Source organism: Vombatus ursinus, unplaced genomic scaffold (assembly GCF_900497805.2).
Source record: "Vombatus ursinus unplaced genomic scaffold, bare-nosed wombat genome assembly UNPS02014791.1, whole genome shotgun sequence".
NCBI classification, from domain to species: domain Eukaryota; kingdom Metazoa; phylum Chordata; class Mammalia; order Diprotodontia; family Vombatidae; genus Vombatus; species Vombatus ursinus.
In genome coordinates, this window is record NW_020954569.1 from 70,880,029 (window position 1) to 70,897,236 (window position 17,208).

The window sequence follows — 17,208 nt, forward strand, 5'->3', positions numbered from 1 at the left end:
GTGCATGTAGGAACAAGAGGGAAAAGAGAAACAGGCTGATGATGTAATTAGGGAATTCCTGTTATGATCAGCACTTCTTCTTGGACAGAGAAACCAGATAGACCCATGGAGATAGGGTAGCTGATCAGGGTAAGTTCTAGCTTCAGGTAACTGACAATGATACAAGCAGATGGGCAGCTAGATTCAGGAGCATTAGGTAGTAAGCAGTACAAATGAAGTAACTGAAACTTGAGCTCCATGATCAAGATTCTAGTCCCTGGAAGTTACTGAGAGGATCAAGCAACCCATCCATCAACAAGCATTTAAGTAGCTTCTATGTGCCAGGCACAGGCAGTTGAGGGTGTGGAGAATCAGGAAACACTTTGAGAAGAAGGTAGGGCTTGAACTGCATCTTGAAAGAAAAGTAGACCTCTGGGAAGTGGAGATGAAGAGCAAATATTTTCCAGGCATGGAGTACAACTGATCTAAAGACAGTGAGATAGGATATGGAGTGTGTTCAGTTAGGAACACAGAAAGACTGTTTGGTGAGGAAGAATTTAGAAAGGGAGTAATGTCCAAGGAGGCCCAAAAAATATGAGAGTTTTTAAAAGCGAGCAAGGTATTTTGTATTTGATACTAGAGACAATGGGGAGTGACTGGAGTTGATTAAGTTGGGGAGTGACATAGTCAGATCTTCATTTAAGGAAAATCACATTGGCAGCAATGTAGAGGATAGATAAAAGTGTGAGAGACTTGAGTCAGGGAAATTAATTAAGAGACTCTTACAGCACTGTAGGCAAGTGGTGATGAAGATCAAACAAGGTTGGTTACCATGTGAGTAAAGAAAAGTCATATGGGAGAAATGTGGAGGCAGAATTGTTTATCACTCTCAGAAGAGCTATTGAATGAAGTATGGCAGAAAGATAGGAACAGATAGGGCAAGATAGGAAACCAGTTACCAGGGTTGGGACCTTAAATGAGAATAGAGAAAGCAACTTGGTCATCTTGTGTCTTAGCTGGTGAGCTAAGGTTCTAGAATTCTTTACATTGTCCCTGCCTAGACAGAAGATTGGACCAGGTGGGTAGGGGATAAAGCAAAGATAAGTTGTGGACGATCATTAAGTTGCCTCACATGTGAAAGTTTTCAGAGGACTTAGAGGGACAGAAAGTCAAGGACACCACAACACTAACCTTAGAAAAGGAAAAAGAGAATACAGAAATATAAAATGATGGAATCTGTGAGGAATGCAAGTAATTTACATAGCAGATGACACAAAGGGACCAGGCATATTTTGGGGAATTTTCACCTTCCTAGAAAGGTAGCACGGTATGGTATAGGAGTGGGGAACCTGCAGCCTTGAGGCCATGTGGGCCCTCTAGGTCTTCAAGTGTGGCCCTTTGACTGAATCCAAACTTCACAGAACAAATCCCCTTAAGAAAAGGATTTGGTCTATAAAACTTGGATTCAGTCAAAGGGCCATACCCAAGGACTAGAAGACCACATGTGCCCTCAAGGCCACAGGTTCCCCACCCCTGGTATAGTTGATATCAGAAAGACATGGATTTAAAACTTGTCTCTGAAAAATACTGGCCTTTTTGTCCAGGCCTCTTTTGTTCTGACAGGTCTCTAAAGACTGTAAGTCGAAGAGATGTTAACCTGAACAGGTAGAAGGAATTTCTTTACCTGGGAATTCCCAGCACCAAATGCAATCACAGGTCCAGTCCTTATGCCTCCGCAGCCTCCTAACTCATTGTCTCCACCCAGACAAGGGGAGGGGCTGGAATAGGAGTAGGGAGCAAGTAAGGAGGAAGTTATAAAGTGTCCAAGGCCAGATAATTGTCTTTTAGGTTATACTCTTGGTTACCAGTCCTTTTATTCTTCCTTAAGAAAAATTCTGGTACATTTATTCTTTCAGGGAATATATGCCTAGAATACTGCCACTAAAATTCAGTAGGAACAAACTGTCACCTTTAAAATACCTCTGGCAAACAGCTGTAGTATTATTAGGCCCTTAGATAGCAGTTTTCCCTGATGACGTAGGTTCCCCCACTTGTCCCTTCTGAGGTATGCCTTTTCTCTTCAATGACTTAGAAAAATCATTTCTCTGGACATTGAATGGCTGCAAAGCTTTGGGGATTAAATGGAAGAAAACAGAATAAACTTATCAGGACTAAAATTATCTTTTTCTTCATTTTCCTCCCGTGGCTCTCAAGAAATGCTAATGGCCTTATTTAGTGAAATGAAATGAATGTGTGATAAAGTCCAACACATGCAGCAAACATCCCCTAGCATCGGCCCCAAGTACAGAAGGACAGAGAGCTAAAAAGAGATTAAAGGGAGCCTGCTATATTGATTGAGACAGCAACAGCAACGACACAAAGCCTTCCTGTCCTTCTGAACAAGCAAATATGGAATCTGATTCCGAATGGCCAAGGATTAGAGTAAAGAAGGCAACAAGGTGCTTTCACTAGACCTATTACTTATTAAATTCCTCTAGCTTTCAGAGAAAGCCTGTACTCCACAGGGCTGACATTTTCCATGCTTGCTTTTTTCTTTAGGTTCAAGCCAAAAGGATTGAATAAAAACCTAATTATTCAGGCTGGAAGGATATTTTTGGCTACCTCCTCTATTAACCTGCTCCTTTTCCTCTGTTCTAATCACCTCAAAATTCAAAGGAGGATATAGAGGAGAGCTAGGATGGAGCAAAGAGCAGTCAAGGTAATTTCATTATTTTGGTCCCAAATATTTTTCTCCCTTCTCTGTCTTCACGGAGATAGTGATGAGGGAAGTTCTAATCAGGACTCAATGAAAGCAAATCAAAAGGATCTAGTTTGTGATTTTGACCAGGAGTGAAGCACAGAAAACCCTGAATATACTACATGAAGAAAGCCTTTTTCCAAGTGAAACGTGGTTAAATGATATGTTGAAATGACTCCCTAATTCCACTCTCTTCAAAATGATGGGATCTTGTAGATATTGAAACATACTGCTCACCTACATTTGTGTCTATTCATCTCATCCAGAAAGCACCCAGAATTAATCATAGCTCAACATTTAGGTACTTATAGGGCTGAAAATAACCTCAAGATTTGGTTGAGGCCATATCAACACAATGACCCAAACCTGAACTGTCATGGAATCAATGGACCTTTGTATGGAAGAGGGAAATAACTCTCTCTCTCTCTCTCTCTCTCTCTCTCTCCCCATCTCCCTCTCCCTCCCTACCACTGTGTGTGTGTCTGTGTGTGTATTAGGAGGGACAATATAGACAACAGAGCAAATAAACATTAGACTGTAGAGGAGAACAATGATAATCTGTGTGAAAGAAGTTTGAATATAGGATGGTGAGAAAAATATATGATAGAATTTGTTCTTTTTTTTCTTTCTTTGTTTTGTGAGGCAATTGGGGTTAAGTGACTTGCCCAGGGTCACATACCTAGTAATCTGGGTAGTTTTCATCTTCCTAGAAAGGTAGCACAGTGTAGTAGATAGCTTTCCTCAAACTCAGAAAGACAGGGGTCCAAATCCTATCTCTTTTACAAAGCCTGAATTCAGTAGCTAAAGTTGGAGAGATGAGTAGATCAAAGAAAACACTGAGTATATATAGTAAACCTAGAGATCCCTCATAAGGAGTAAATAATTGTAACAATTAAAAACAGAGACCAAAAGATTTAAAAAATGATTTTCCAAAAGGACTATATGAAAACCTAGAAGAAATGAAACAAGATATTAAAAACAAAATAAATTTTATTGAGGAAAGAATTAGAGGAGCGAATAGTTTAGAAGAGAAAGTGGTAAACTTTACCAATGAAATGGACTCCATCAAAACTGAAATAGATCAAACAAAAATCAATGACTCATGAGACAGCAAGAGTATTAAAACAAAATCAAAAGACTAAAAAAGAGTAAAATAAAATATGATAGAATCTTTAAACAAATGGTTTGAAAAAAAAAGGTCAAGAGAGATAACTTTAAAACCACTAAACTCTCTGAACACCATGATAAAAAAGTCTTGTCTCTATATTTTAAGAAACCATAAAAGAAATTTCCCCACATCTATTAGAACCAGAGAGCAAAGTAAAGATAAAAAAGAATCAACCAATTGCCTCTTAAATGAACCCCAAAGGAAAACTTCCAGAAATAGCGTAGTCAAATGCAAGAGTTCTCACACTGAAGAAAAAAAATTACTGTAACAATCCAGAAAAAAACAAACAAAAAAATTCAATTCAATTTGATATAAGGGACTGTAGGCAGGAATACACAAGGCCTAACAGTATCTACTTAATATCAGAGGAGAAATCTCAAAAATTCATGGATATAGGCTTATAACTAAGAATAACATATCACGCAATAAGTATCACCCTAAAGATGAAAAAAATAAACTTCTACTGAAATAAAGGACTTGGAAGAATTTATGATAAAAATAACAAATTTGAAATACAAGTATATGAAACAAGAAAAAACAACAAAGGTAAGCTTATTTGACCAATTGGAAAGAGATATATGTCAATGTAGTACTCACATTCTATTAGAGAAAGGAGAAACAAAGATCTTTTTTAGGATCTTAATACCTTCATAGCATACTGAAGGAGAACAATGGGAAAAACAGAAGTCCTAGATTTGTTTTGGGTTTATTCTAAGGGTTTGAAGAGGTGAGAGAGAAAGGAGAGTAAAAGAAATACATTAATATAAAAAGGAGAAAGAAATGGACAGAATTTACTATTTCTCATAATTAGAGTATGTGGGGAGAAGGACATATAAATAAGGAAGAAGAGGAGGAAAGACTGAGCTTTAGATGAATTTTGCACTCAAATGAAATGGATGAAGTAAGTTTTAGCACATACATATACATGTGCGAATAATTTGTTGTAAAAATATATAAACTGAACAGGGAAACAAGCAAGGATGGGGTCATTAAGAGTGAGAATAATATGGAGAGGGGAAAATAACTACAAAAAAGAACAAAAAGAAAAACAACTAGGAAAGGGGAGTAAGAAGTGGAAGGGAAGGAAAAGAACTGGAATCTAATGGAGAGATGACATATTACCTCTTTGACAGAAATGATTGAACAAATCATGGTATATGAATGTAATAGTATACTTTTGTGCTGTAAGGAATAGCAAAAGAGAAAATTACAATAAATTCTGGGTCTTATGGAATGTGACAGATTGAAATTAGTAGAACCAGGAGAACAAGTCAGATGAGGACAGTAAAGATGTAAATAAAACAACTTTGAAAGACTTAAGAATTCGGATTAATTTAATGATGAGCAATGTCTCCAGAAAACCTATATTGAAGCATGCTATACTCCTATTAACCAAGACATAAATTGCAGAGACAACCATTATTTTTAACATGACTATGGTGTGGATTTGTTTTGCTTCTTTTTTTATTTTGTATTACAAGGCCTTCCCTTCCATTTTTATCAGTTTTCCAAGTAGTAAGGGGAAAAGATGTCAAAAGAAGGCCATTGAAACTTTCAAAAAATACATAGAAAAGAACAGAAGGAAACTGGAAAGGAAGTAAAGATCATCAAGAAAATTTTGAAATTAATGTATTGTATTTATTATATACTTTCTAGAGCAAGTAGAATGAAATAGAGATTCATACCTTAATATGTAATCCCTTTGCTCTGTTGTGCTGGATATATGGAAATGCTCTGTCTTTTGTGTTTAAATTCAGATTCTTCCAAAGATAAACTAGAAAGTTTTATAGAATTCTGGCAAAAAAAAAAATGATGAGTAGTTGATGAATTAGAAAGTGAAGCTGTGATCACAAAGATCCAGCTTGGGTTCATCAAGAATTGATTGTTTCCTGGTTAGCTTCATGTCATTTTTTGACAAGGAAAGTCACTTAATTGATACATTGGGGAATGACATCAATATAGTATATCTTGATTCAGGAAAGCATTTGGTAAAGTCTCTCATGTTATCCTTATACAGAAGGTGGAAAGATATACTCTAGATCAGTGGTTCCCAATCAATAGCAACTCATGGTACCCATGCAGAGTTTTTGCAAATGGTCCAAAACTCCATATATTCATGATATTATGGTTTTTATGCTTATTAAATTCTAATACTATATTCAGTATAATTCAGCATAATAAATAAGGAAACATACCTTCTATAGATTTAATAATTACATACATATTTGTATTGCTTACTTTCAAATATAAATGACTACCATTGTGATTAATGAACTACAAATTCATTTAATAGTGTTACTGAATTCATAGTAACTTTTTGTTGTGTACTTTATCAATCAAGAGATACTCATAGTACAGTTACTATTACAGTTACTATTGTATGGGGCATTCACAATAAAAAGAACTATTTGCTCCTCTAATTCTTTCCTCAATAAAATTTGTTTTGTTTTTCATATCCTGTTTCATTTTTTTCTAGGTAGGGATTGATGTCAGCCCAAAGGAGGCTATTAATAAAGTAATCTAGGTATATGTCCTTAATTCTTTGTGGTTATTTTTTTTTATCACTGGTTTGGATGTAAACATTGATGGCATGCATGTTATATGAAATTTTGGATACCATAAAACTAAGAGGGATAGCTAACACATTGATCTTAGAATCAAGATCCAAAATGACCTCCACAAGCTAGAACAGTGGGCCAAATCTAATAAAATGAAATTTAACTGGCATAAATTTGAAGTATTAAACTTGAGTTCAAAGAGACAACCACAAAAGCACAGTATAAAAAATTGTGCCTAGATAATTTGTGTGAAAAAGTTCTGGGGGTTTTAGTGGACTACAAGCATAATATGAGAAAAAAGTGTGACAAGGCAACCAAAAGAGTTAACATAGTTTTGGGATGTATTAATAGAAGCATTGTATCCATAATGATTTCTGACAAAGGTTTGTATAGTCAAAGCTATGGTTTTCCAAGTAGTAATGTATGGCTGTGAGAAGTGGACTATAAGAAAAGCTCAATACTACAGAAACAGTACTTTCGAATTGTAGTTCTGAAGAAAACCTCTGAAAGTCCCTTGGACAGCAAGGAGAACAAATGATTCACTACTTAAAGAAATTAATTCAGAGTACTCATTAGAAGGAAAAGACTAAGGTAAAGCTTAAATACTTTTGCTACACAATAAGAAGACAGGACTTTTTGAGAAATAAAAAAAAACCCTTGATTCCGGGAAAGATTGAAGACAAAAGGAGAAAGATAGCAGGGGATGAGATGGATAGATAGCATCATGGAGACAAAGAACATGAGCTTAGACAGATTTTTAGAGATAATGGAGGATAAAATGGTCCATGGGGTCATGAAGAGTTGGAGCCAATTGAACAAATGAGCAACATACGTAATAAGGAAGGTAACTTTGCTGTGCTATGTTTTGGTAAGGCAACTTTGAGAGTATTTTGCTCAGTTCTGGGTTCCATGTTTTAGAAAGGACAATGATGATTAAAAGCATGTCCAGGGAAGGACAATCAAGATGGTGAGAGTCCTAGAAAACATGCTATATGAGAACCAGTCTAAGAAAGTGAGAATATTATCTTAGAACAAAGGAAAATAAAAGATTATATATATAGATATATCTATCTACCTATCTATCTATCTATCTATCTATATATCTATCTATATATATCTTTAAGTTCTTGAGGGACTGTCATATGAAGAGAAATTAGATCCATCTTTTCCAGCCCTGTAGGGCAAAACTATGAGTAAAAAGTGGAAGTGGCAAAGAAGTGGACATAAGAGATGTTGATTTCATTTAAAATTTCACTTCCCTTATAATAGGGAGCTGTCCAACAGTGGAATGTGCTGCCTTTGGAGATGGTAGACTCTTTTCAAAACAGAAGACAGGTGCCTAGTTGTTATGCATGTTATAGAAGGAATCCTACTCAGTTACGGGTTCCTTTAGATGGCCTTAATGGTCCCTTCTCAATTTGACGTTGTGTGATTTTTTGATAAAGAATTTTTTGCAGTCTCTGAGTGGTCTATGGATGGACCCTAAATGGAAATCAACCTGTAAACATTATTTTTAGAGACATTTTCAGCCACAGAATAGATTATGAAGTAAAAAGGACAAAAATGAACATAAAAGAAGCTACATTGGTTTAGTTATTTACCACAGCAAAAGCTCCAAAGATTATTTCTTTTACAGAGTAGAGAATGATAAGAGTAGGCAGATCAAAAGTTTGCAAAGTAGGTGCTATGAGATTCATGACCCAGTTAAAGTGGTCCAAGGACAAAAAAAAATAGTATAGGAATAAAGAAGAGTGGAAGGGAAAAAATAAAACTTGAAGATAATAAATGCACATCAGTTTGATGACATTAGCCTGCTGTTAAGTGTTTGCAATAAAGCTTAGGAACAGAGATGGGTAAAATGCAAAAGATGAATGTTCCATTACATCAAGAAACAGTTATGTACTATAATGAGTGAGCCCAAAGAAAGCAATCAACAAAAGGAGAGTCATCAGGGTTTGAAAAGCTTACCAAGGAAAGGTAGACCATCTGAAGCAGATCCTCTGGGGGGGAATATACAAGTTGGTGACAAAGTCAGGAATTAGACACAGGCCTTTATTCTTCCAGTCTGCTGTGCTGTGCACTTGTTTACGCTCCTTTGGCAAAGATGGAAGCTGACTGCATAACACTGTTGCACACTACACATTGGAAATAACACAATCAGCAACATAAGTCACTCCTGGAATGCTGCATCAAGGCTTTGCACTGATTTCTTCTGGAGTGCAGAATAGAATAATAAAATGTGTTCTCTTTAACAATAACTTGGAACAAATGCAAAGTATAGATGAGTAGCCCACAGCATTTTAAAATAGGCTGTATCTGTCTACGATATCTTCTAAACTTCCCTTGCTGCCCTCTTCTCCCTTTACTTGTTATAATAATAATAAGTGGCACTTATATAGTTCTTACTATGTTCCAGGCACTGTCTTAAGTGCTTTACTATTATTATCTTATTTGATTCTTAGAACAACCTGGGAGGTAGGTGCTATTATTATCCTCATTTTAAAAATGTGGAAACTGAGGCAAACAGATGTTATGTGACACACCCAGGTTCACACATGTAGTAAGTGTTTAAGGCTAGATTTGAATTCAGTTCTTCCTGAATCCAGCGCAGGATATTATCAATTGTGCCACCTCATCCTACCTTCCTTAATGCTTGATATTCTTAAGTTGGCCCTTATTATGCAGAACCCACTATCTAGAACAGGGTTCTTAACCTGGGATCTCTGTGTGTATGTGTGTATGTGTGTGTGTGTGTGTGTGTGTGTGTGTGTGTGTGTGTGTGTGTGTACACAAACTCCAACCTTGACTTTCTGATTTCAGATCCTGTGCTTTTTTCCACTACAGTGTCCAGTATTGAGAAAGATGAATGGGAGAAAGATATTGAACTGGGGGATGGCAATGGAGAACAAATTGCACTGTTCAGTGATCACCTGTTTGTGCTAATCATAAAGCTAACCCTGCAAGTACCATCCTAGGTACAATGGGAATAATACAAGGTTTAGTGACAAACCATGGGACTTCATTCCCAGTTCTTCAGTTTAACAGCTTTGTGACTTGACCATTCTGTTTATTTATAAAATAGCATAATAATAAACTACCTAGAGGCAGAGCCAAGATGGCAGAGTGGAAGCAGTGACTTGCTTGAACTGTCCCCCAAACCCCTCCAAATACCTATAAAAATGGCTCTAAACAAATTCTAAAGCAGCAGAACCCACAAAAAGACAGAGTGAAACAAATTTCCAGCCAAAGACAGCCTGGATGGTTGATCAGCAAGGTATATCATGCTGGGCAAGGAGAGGAGCACTGTTCGGCTTGGCCACAGTGAACCTGAAGCAGGCCTCAGAGGATTGAATTGCGGGCAGCTGTGGTGATTTCCAGACTTCTCAACCCAACGAATGCCAAAGACAACTTAGAATGTCAGTGAAAAAAGTCTGTTTCTACAGTGAGAGAGAAGCTAGATCTCAGCCCCAGTTCCCAAGTGTGGCCCGGGGCAATGGCTGCCTCCTGAGCTTCCAGTCTACAGACTGAGGAGGAATTGAGTGGCTGATCAGAGGAGGATTGCAGGGATCTCTTTGCCAGTGCTGAGGCAGGAATCTCTTGCTTTTCCTGTGCTTGGATCTGGGTCACAGTTTTGAGGGGTGGTTCTGGGGAGAGGAGGAGCACTGGTGTGGTGGAGCTTGTAGTGGCGGTGGAGAGGAAACACCTTGCCCCTTATCATAGCACCTTGGAGGAACTGAAAATTTACAAGTCCCTAGAAGTATCTCTGAAAACAGCTGTACAAACCCCCAAAGCTTAGGACAATACATTCTCCACATTGGAAGCAGACCTCTACCATAATAAAGAGTTTATAACTCAAGTTATTGGCTGGGATCATGAGCAAACCTCGTAAAACCATAGAATCTTTTTTTGGTAACAAAGAAGATCAAAACATACAACCAGAAGAAGACAACGAAGTCAAAGCTCCTACATCCAAAGCCTCCAAGAAAAATATGAATCAGTTCCAGGCATTTGAAGAGCTCAAAAAGGATTTTGAGAAGCAAGTAAGAGAAGTAGAGGAAAAACTGGGAAGATAAATGAGAATGATTCAAGAAAATCATGAAAAGCAAGTTAACAGCTTGCTAAAGGAGACACAAAAAAATACTGAAGAAAATAACACCTTAAAAAATAGCCTAACCCAAATGGCAAAAGAAGTCCAAAAAGCCAATGAGAAGAATGCTCTAAAAAGCAAAATTGGCCAAATGGAAAAGGAAGTCCAAAAACTTACCAAAGAAAATACTTCCTTAAAAATTAGAATAGAGCAATTGGAAGTTAGTGACTTTATGAGAAATGAAGACACTGTAACACAAATCCAAAAGAATGAAAAATTAGAAAACAATGTGAAATATCTCATTGGAAAAACAACTGACCTGGGAAATAGGTCCAGGAGAAAGAATTTTAAAATTATTGGACTATCTGAAAGGCATGATCAAAAAAAGAGCCTAGACATCATCTCTCAAGAAATTATCCAGGAAAACTGCCCTGATATTTTAAAAACAGAGGGGAAAATAGAAATTGAAAGAATCCACTGACCTCCTCCTGAAAGCCATCCCCAAAGGAAAACTCCTAGGAATATTGTAGCCAGATTCCAGAGTTCCCAGGTCAAGGAGAAAATATTGTAAGCAACCAGAAAGAAACAATTCAAATATTGTGGAAACACAATCAGGATAAGATTTAGCAAGATTTAGCAACTTCTACATTAAGGGACCGGAGGGCATGGAATATAATATTTCAGAGGGTAAAGGAGATAGGATTACAACCAAGAATCACCTACCCAGCAAAACTGAGGATAATCCTTCAGGGGAAAAATGGTCATTCAGTGAAACAGAGGACTTTCAAGCATTCTTGATGAAAAGACCAGAGCTGAATAGAAAATTTGATTTCCCAATACAAGACTCAAGTGGAACATGAAGAGGTAAACAGGAAAGAGAAATCATAAGAGACTTATTAAGGTTGAACTGTTTACATTCCTGCATGGAAAGATGATATTTATAACTCATGAGACCTTTGTTAATATTAGGGTAGTTGGGGGGAAAATTATATGTATGTATATATTTATAGATATAGATACAGATATAGATAGATGGATAGATTGAGAGCATAGGGTGAGTTGAAGATGAAGGGGTCATATCTGGAGAATAAAATTAAGGGGTGAGAGAGGATTATATTGGGAGAAGAAGAAAGGGAGAGATAGAACAGGGTAAATTATCTCACAAAAAAAACAGAAAAGGCTCTTACAGTGGAGGGGAAACAGGGGAAGGTGAGAGGGAATGAGTGAATCTTATTCTCATAGGATGTGGCTCAATTGGGTATGGAAATCTGTCTTATCCTACAGGAAAATTGGGGGAGAAGGGGACAAGAGAGCAGGGGAATGATGGAGAGGAGGGCAGATTGGGAAAGGGGGTAATTAGAAGCAAACACTTCTGAGGAGGGACAGGGTCAAAAGAAAAAATCGAATAAATGGGGGGCAGCATAGGATTAAGGGAAATAGAGTTAGTTTTCCACAACATAACTACTATGGAATCATTTTGCATAACTGCACACGTATAATCTATATGTAGTTGCTTTCCTTATCAATGAGGGTGGATGGGGAGGGAGGAAGGGAGAAAATTTGAAGCCCAAAGTTTTAAAAACACATATTTAAAGAAAATGTTTTCACTTGCAACTGGGAAATAAGAAGTACAGGAAATGGGGTACAGAAATCTATCTTGCCCCACAGGAAAATAGAAGGGGAAGGGGATAAGAGAAGGGGGGAGAGATAGAATTGAGGGAAGACTAGGGGAAGGGATATTTAGAATGCATGCCATCTTGGGGTGGGGGTGGGGCAAGATGGGGAGAAAATTTGGAACTCAAAATCTTGTGGAAGTAAATGTTGAAAACTAAAAATAAATAAATTAAAAAGAAAAAAAATTAAAGAAGAAATAAACTAGAACCCAGAAAGATTATAGGAATGATAAAACTGAAAGCTGGTCCTTCAAAAAGACTAGCAAAATTGATAAGCCTTTAGGCAATTTGATTAAAAAAGCAAAAAATCAAAATAGGAAGTAAACAAGGTAAAATCTGAACAAATTCAAGAAAAAAATAAAAGGAATTATCAGAAAAAAAAGAATATCAATTTGACAGCTATGTGCAGTGTGGATTAGAGAATTAGAGCTACCTGGGTGACAGGGAAGATGGTGCCCTTGATGAAAATGGGAGAAGTAAGGAAAGATAGGGTTTTTTTGGGGGGGAGTAGAGAATGGATTAAATTTTGGAATATCGACTCTGAGATGCTTACAGCACATCCAGTTAAAATTGCCCAATGGGCTGTTAAGCATTGTAGGACTGGAGCTCAGGAAAAAGGTTACAATTGAGTGCATAGAACTGAGACTCATCTGTTTATAGATGATAGTTGGACCTATGTGAGCTGCTGAAATTACTGATAGTAAAAGTATAAAGAAGAGGGCTCATGATAGAGCTCTAGGACACAACCACAGGTAGGGGCAGATTAGTATTACAATCCAGAAAAGGAGACTGAGGAGAATCAATCAGACAAGAGAAACAGGAGAGGACAGGGTCATGAATAAGGAGAAAGGAGATGAAATCCCAGAAGAGGGAGTGATCAACTCTGTCAACTGCTATAGAGAGGTCAAGAAGGATGAAGACTAAAAAGAGGCCTTCACACTTGACAATTAAGGAATCACTGGTAATCTCAGAGAGAATACTGTTAGGTGAGTGATGAAGCTGGAAGTGATATTACAAGGGATGGGAAAGTGAGTGAAAAGACAGAAAGTGGAAGCAATGAGTGAAGTCAGCTTTTTCTAGGAGTTTGTGAAAAGATGTTGTATGGTAGCTTGAAGAAATAGTAACATCAAGAGTTGTTTTTTTCTTTAAGGATCATAGAACATATTTGCCTACTAGGAGGCATTTATGTCTTTTTTCAGTGTAAATTAGCTGACCCTCATTCATTCCCAGATAGTTATTTCTCATATGAGATATTTTACACCTCTTCTTGTGCATAAATTATCAATGAATTTTTTAAATTCATTTTTTTTTGTCTTTGAACTCCTAGAACCTATCACAGAGGTACCTGTGCCTCTTTAAGTGCCTACATTCTTAGGTATTTAAATTCTTGTTGGTTAATTTATTTGAATGATATTTTGAAGCATCTTGAGGCACAACTAGCAACCCATCAGAACCTTGTTCAAGCAGCTATTTTTCAGGAAATATGATCAACATTGTCATAAATAGCCAGAGGAGGAATTTCCCCCACAAAATTGTTGTGGATGATCTACACATATGTCCAAAGTATCCTTGACAAAAATATGAAAAGGGAACAGGGAGTTCTATGATGGATGACATTTTTAGTTATATAATTTACTGAAATGTGCCAATAATACAAGATCCCACTGTAAAAAATAATAATAATAATAAACTACCTACTTTATAGAGATTTCATGGGATTCAAGTGAACTAATGTATGTAAAATGCTTAGCAAAGCTTTATACGGCTATATAAATATGAGCTATTGCATTTTTTATTATTACCTAATGGCCATTGCACAAACACATATTGTCACATAATCCCAATTCCAGCTAATTGAAACTGTAGATAGCAAAATTGGCTTTCCTGGTGGTTCCACAATCCCCCAGCTGCTTTGTAGATTATCAAAATGTTTTGCTTCTCCACCCTTCCTTTCCTTTTGGTCAGGCCATAACTTGTCAATATGCCCTTAAGAAGACAGAAAGTAGATTATGTTTAGCAAGTGAGGTGAGGAATGGAAATCAGCCTATTTTGTACTTTGTTAAGCCCTCTGGTCAAAAATTTGAAGAAGTGTATGAAACTAGTGATTCATATTAACTTATTGGATCAATCAACAAGCTTTTATTGAACCCTTGTGTATTAGGCACTGAGAATACAAAATTAAACAATTCCTGCCCTCAAGGATTTTGTATTCTATTGAGACAACATATACGTAAACCGAAACACATACGTACATGTTTACATACATATACACATGCACAAAATACAATAAAAATAGTTATGGCTAGCATTCACAGAGTGCTTTGTGGCTTGCAAAGCAGTTTGCATACATAATCTAATTTGATACTCACAACAACCCTATGAAGTAGCTGCTCTTATTATCTCCATTTGACTTATGAGGAAACTGAGTTAGAGGTATTAATTTTCTGGGTCAGGATTCAAACTTAGGTCTTCATTATTCCAAACCCAGCACTCTCTCCACTGTACCAGATAGCTTCTCTAAAATAAACAAAAATTTATTGAAGGAGACAATAGAGGTTTGGGGTTTCGGTTACCTACACATTTCAGTTAATTGTGATAGTAAGAAGTAGGAGGGGTGAATAGGAAATTTAGCTCTGCTAGACTATAGAATGCGTGCTGGGAAGTATTGTGAGGTAATGCTGCAGGACATTATATCTGGAGCAAAGCAATCTTTTTACTCCATCCTAATTGATTCTCTATTTTAATTCTCATTGGGACAGTCCCAAATCTTCAATTCTTTCCTCAAGCCTCTCAGCTAAGAACCTAGCCTCATACTTTATTGAGAAAAGAGTCCATTTACCAAGAGTTTTCTCTTCTGCCTTTTCTACATCCTGACATCTTTTGGCATTATTCTCTATGGGTTCCTCATTTATTCCAGTCTGATCAAGAGGTAGCCCTTCTCAATAATGATAACTGTTCTACATATATCCTTTTTCCTTTCTCATTCTGTTTTTCTCATAATATTCTTTCCTCAACTATCCTAACTCTAATTTTCAATCTTTCCCTATCCATTGGTTCCTTCCCTACTGGGTACATACGTACCCAAATCTGAAGGGAAAAAAAAAGCTTACTAGACCTTGTCATCCTCTCAATCTATCATCTAATATATTGCCCCCCTTCACAAGTGAAATCCTGGATTAAAAAATCTGCCTACACTCATTGCCTCGACTTCCTCTCTTCCCATTGATTTATTAACCTTTTGCAATCCAACTTCTAATCTTTTCACTTACCTGAAATGATTCTCTCCAAACACATAAATGATCTCTTAATAGTTAATTCAGATGCGCTCTTCTTAATCCACATCTTTCTCAACCTTTGCATAATTTGTCACTGCTAACTACTCTCTGTTCCTGGATATTCTCTTAGTATATTACCAGGTGTTAACCAGTTGTCATCAATGGGGCATACAAGATTAATAAATAGAGAGATGACCTCAAATCCAAGAAGTCTTGTTTTCAAGTCATTACTCTGACATACTAATTGTGTGACACTGGAGCAAAGGATTAATTCTAGGGAGTGGTAGGGAATTACATTGGATAGGCAAGATTAGATTATGAAGACTTTTGAAAGGTAGGCATAAAAATATACATTTGATGTCTTAGGAAGACACCCTTATTTTTGGTACAAAGGAAGGTATGCTGGATTTAGGCCTAAGTGTGAATACTCACCATTTTTCTACAATATGTTCAACCTTGGCCAATCATTTAACCTCTCTGCTCTCAGTTTCCTTATCTGAAAATGAAGGTGGTGCACTAAACAACACCTGAAATCCCACAGCTCTGAATCAATAATCTTATGAAAATTAAAAGGAGTCACTAGTTTACAGGAGTAACAACTGGGCTGAATTATCCCAGCAAGCAAAGTTTCAGGAAGTGACACAGGGGAGTCAGCAGGCCCCCAGGAAGTGTATAAATTCCCTGTGATCTGTAGAAGGGTTATAAAGCAAGGTTTGTAAGTCTCTGTCATTATCATTGTCACTATAATCATAACCTTCATCCCTACTCCTAATTAACACTCCTAATTAGCAGCAAACTAAGGCCCCAGCTAAGTTCATATATCCCTCTTTGGGTTTCAGTTCCACTATTTGTAAAATGAGGGAATAGAATTAGATATGCTCCAAGATATTTCCCCACTCTAATATTCCATGATTATGTGATTCTATGATTGTGGTATCCAATCCAACCCAACTGAATTCAATTCAATTCAACAAGTATTTATTATAGAGTACCTAAAATGTGCAATGTACAAGCCATTTAAAGTCTTCACAGAAAAAGCAAGCTGATCTGACTGCCTGCTGAGGATAAGTCTTAAAATATTGAGATTTTGGATGGAAATAGTGGAACTAATGAAGTTATAACAACCATCTTAAATGTAATCTAAATATTTAAGTTTTGAAAAAAAAATCTGAGACAGTAATCTATGGGCTTAAGGATCAACCATAAATATTCATAAGGAGACAAAGAAAAGATGGGGAAAAAATTTATTTTTTAAGTAGAAGAAAAGGCATGGAGGAAGCCAGGAGAAGTGTTTTTAGCCATCAAAATTAGGCTAACAATTCCTGGAGCTGAGCATATGGAGCATGAAGGAACTAAAAGTACAAGAACAGAGAAGTTCAATTTCTCTTCATATCTGCTTACACCTACAGTATACACTTATTCCTGTTTAGTTGGATTTTGAACCCTTTGAGAAACAGGAACAACCCACTGTTCTATTAAGTATATGCCCCAGTTGTGTGGCAACAGTTTCTTGGTGTCATTAGCTAAGAATTAGCAGAGCAATAAGCCCAGTTATTGTGCAATTGAATGTTCAATTTTAGAACCTCATTTTGAAAGAGTTCCAGTAATTTGAAGTAGTTGTACTTTGTAACATGACCAGAAGTGATTTATTCTTTTTGTTATATTTTTACAACCTACGCTAGGGAGTGTGAGGAAAACTGTGGTAGCATG